This window comes from Penaeus monodon, chromosome 6, assembly GCF_015228065.2.
Source record: "Penaeus monodon isolate SGIC_2016 chromosome 6, NSTDA_Pmon_1, whole genome shotgun sequence".
Lineage (NCBI taxonomy): Eukaryota > Metazoa > Arthropoda > Malacostraca > Decapoda > Penaeidae > Penaeus > Penaeus monodon.
The window spans coordinates 17,678,125-17,681,873 of record NC_051391.1 but is presented as its reverse complement, the minus strand read 5'-3'; the positions used below and the strand labels follow the sequence as shown (position 1 = coordinate 17,681,873).

At 38.7% G+C, this 3,749-nt stretch overlaps 1 protein-coding gene across 1 annotated transcript in view; it reads right to left on the bottom strand.

Annotated features, from left to right (window-relative positions):
- LOC119574299 (importin-4-like) overlaps positions 1-3,749 on the bottom strand; it is a gene marked incomplete in the record, with an annotated part of 55,663 nt that overhangs the window by 37,622 nt on the left and 14,292 nt on the right.

Genomic DNA, 3,749 nt, shown 5'->3' with positions numbered 1-3,749 from the left:
CTCTCTCCCCTCCTCTCTCTCCTCCCCTTTCCTTTCTCTCTCTTCTCTCTCTCTTTTTTCCCCCCTTTCTTCCTCTCTCTCTCTCTCCCTTTCTTTCTTTTCTCTCTCTCTCTTTCTCACTCCCTTTTCCTTTGTCTCTCTCTCTCTCTCTCCGTCCCGCCCCCTCTCTCTCGTCTTTCCTCCCCCCCTCTCACTCCCTTTTCCTTTCTCTTTCTCTTTCCCTTCCTCCCTTTCTTTCTCTCTTTCCATTCCTCCCTTTTTTCCTTCTCTCTTTCCATTCCTCCCTTTTTTCCTTCTCTCTCTCTCTGTCCCTTCCTACATCTCTTTCTCTCTCTGTCCCTTCCTCCATCTCTTTCTCTCTCTGTCCTTCCCATCTCTTTCTCTCTCTGTCCCTTCCTCCATCTCTTTCTCTCTCTGCCCCTTCCTCCATCTCTTTCTCTCTCTGTCCCTTCCTCCATCTCTTTCTCTCTCTTTCCCTTCCTCCATCTCTTTCTCTCTCTTTCCCTTCCTCCATCTCTTTCTCTCTCTGTCCCTTCCTCCATCTCTCTCTCTCTCTCTCTCTCTCTCTCAAGTAATACACGTGATCAAGCTACCTTTGCAGTCCGCAGAACTCCTCCAGAGACCAACAATTTTCCACAATCACTTCTGGCAGGTTATAACTGGGGACTGGTTCCTTAACGGATAAAGTATCAATGATACAAATTATGCATATGATAGACATGAATGTGGTGATGACAACTGGATCTTGTTTTCAAGGTATAGCTGTCATGTTCGAGATTAATTGGTACTATCATAGTTTCAGACATCCATCATCCACATGGTAAATATATGGAAATGTCAAATGTCAAATTCGCTTTGCTAACATTTCTGGAAACTGAAAATAAAGTATGTAGTGTTATATTTCAGAAAGTGAATCAGAGACAATTTCATTTCACTCATGTTTCCCCAGCCTGATCCTTTTAAAAATCTGAAGTTCACCCACAGTAACCCTACCAGATGTAACAAAATTGTCATGATTTATTGTAAAATAATGAATTCGGACATTTGTTGAAGCTTCATAGACATTGCTTGATACTGTCAAAAAAAGTCAGATGAAAATATTTCAGAATTCTTTCTCTTTTATTCCCATTTATCTGTTACCTATTGGGTGATGGGTTCTCTAAAATCCATTTGGTATATTTAGTTTCATACAGCTATAGGGTACAAAAACAGTATAGGGTTACTCTTTACAACCTGGATGTACTAAGCAAGACTAAATTGAAGATATGCTAGTAGAGGACAAAAAATTGTAAACATTGGTAATAACCTGCAGACATGAAGAGTAATGCCACAAATAAAAGCATAAAAGTGCTTGTAGGGCATGCCCTGTCAAGTCAACTTAAGGCTGTTGAATAGATTTTCTGACACAGTTATTAACTTAGTCTCTGGCAAGTGCATTCATATTGTCTGTAATGTTAGGGACTGATGATAACATTAATAACTAATGATAAGTTACTCAATATGCAAAAATGGTTAATGTTACTGAGAGCGACAAAGCTATCTTATAGAGCATAAGAAATAGAGTAATAAATAACACAAGTACATCTGTAGTGGTCTCGTATTTACTGCAAAATGATGGAAATATCTGCTGCATGTCACCGCTCAGAGACTAAGTTCACAACAACCCCACATTGCAAGAGTTCTTAATGTCGTGTTTTTCTCTAATTTGCCACAATGTGCTAATAAAGGAGGGATACAGGGGACTTGCCCCCCTATCTAAGGTCTAAATAGAAGGTAGGAAAGGTTAGGTTTGAATTCTGAGTTTGCATGATAGCCTGGGTTTTGTCTCTGGAGGGAGCGTCGCTCTTGGTAACAAATACCACAAAAACAAACTATCAATCTTTCATGTTCATTTTCTAACAACCAAGACATACAGAATATCTATCAGAATATCAACAAGCTATATACCATTTCCCTTTTAATCCTTTCCCGCCAGAGGGTACGATTAACCCTTTGCCGACGGGTGGCATGTACGCACATGCCATGGCACGGCGGGACTATCTGCCAGGGGCATGTACATACATGCCATGAGTTTTTTTTTTTTTTTTTTTTTTATAATCATGGCAAGATATTATTTTTCTGCCACTGAAAGTGTGATTAAGTCGGTTTTAACACTTTCTCATTTTTACTATGCAAAAAACACAACAACAAACCGACGATTTCAACTCCTTGATGCCACTGCTTATTTTATTCAGACTAGAGACTGAATAATGATCAACTATGGAGTCTATATAACAACAAAAATACCCTTCAGTCTTGATTTATCAAGAAATATGGCAAGTAGAGACTTTAGAAAATAATGAAAACTGAAAATACAACATATGCTCGTAGTATTACGAAGAAACGGCATGGGATGCTGGTATTTGGCATGAGTGGTCGCGCAAGCTAGGGCAATGATATAAGCCCCCGGCAGCGAGGCCCGGGCCACTATGAATACTACCCGTCAGGAAAGGGTTAACATGCCATTCTGCTAATTATCAGTTATTTGGTATCATTGTATAAAAGAATTAATAAGTACTTCTCTTCTACGTAAACAGGAATGTATACTTGTCAATGAAAAACTGAGGGTGACTGTTTACAAAGTGACCACACCCCTCTGACACCTATAATCCTATAACTCTACGTGAGCATATCGATGCTTGTGTTACATACCAAAATTTAATTCAACAAAATATTTAATATGGCATCTACTATGATGCCATGGCAGTGTAGTGCCAATGCCGTGGGTGGCCTCCCTACAGATGCGGCCCATACAGACATAACTGTTTGGCAGACTGCATGGCCACTGAAAAAGCCTGCACACATTGGGTTAGGAGCAAAACAAAAGTTCTTCATGGATAAATATTGGGATGAGAGCCATTAATTTATGATAATCATTGTAATTTCTAAATCTGTAATAACAGATCACAAAAACTATAGGGGAAGCTAACAGGTGGTACAAACTTTTAATTTAAAAATGAAATATGTGTTATTTACATCATATACTAAAATAAGAGCCACATATATTTCAAGAAGCATTTGAAAATAATTATGATATAATGCTTGCACTCATATGAGTATACAAGTAATTAACATTTTGAGGAGCTTGGTATGGGATCCTCCAAGTTGCCACGCATTTGTTCCAGAACTTTGAGTTGACCCTGCAGGGAAAACATTCACAAAATTTCAATAATTTGCAGGAGTAGGAAGTATAATACAGCCATAAGTCCTTATCAGTCTAACTAACAACCTTGGGGGCACTCCTGGGAATCCACAGACATCATTGTATGAACCATAAAGCTCCTCTCTGATCACCAGACTGTCTCAAAGCAGCATTTACTGCAACCTCTTTTCTTAATTTCTGACATTCTTTGCCTGTGCAGATTCTTTCAGATATCAGTAAGTATATTTTTCTTCTTCATCTTTGTGAGTGTACACAAATTTTTTCCCAAAATTAATGCAGCTATTATTTAATAAATACTAAACTGAGATAGTAAAAAATCTTTTTAAAGTACAGATGCACTTGCCAGAGACTAAGTCCCCAGTTCCATGTCACAAAATATATTTAACAATCTAACTTGTCATAGTGAGTAACTGACAGGAGGGTTAATGGGGGGCCCGCCCCCAATGCCCTCAAAGGGTTACTGTTACCGAGAGTGACATAGATATAGAGGGAAATGGACACTGCCATCTTATAGAGCATAAAAATTAGAGTCATAAAGAACACAGGT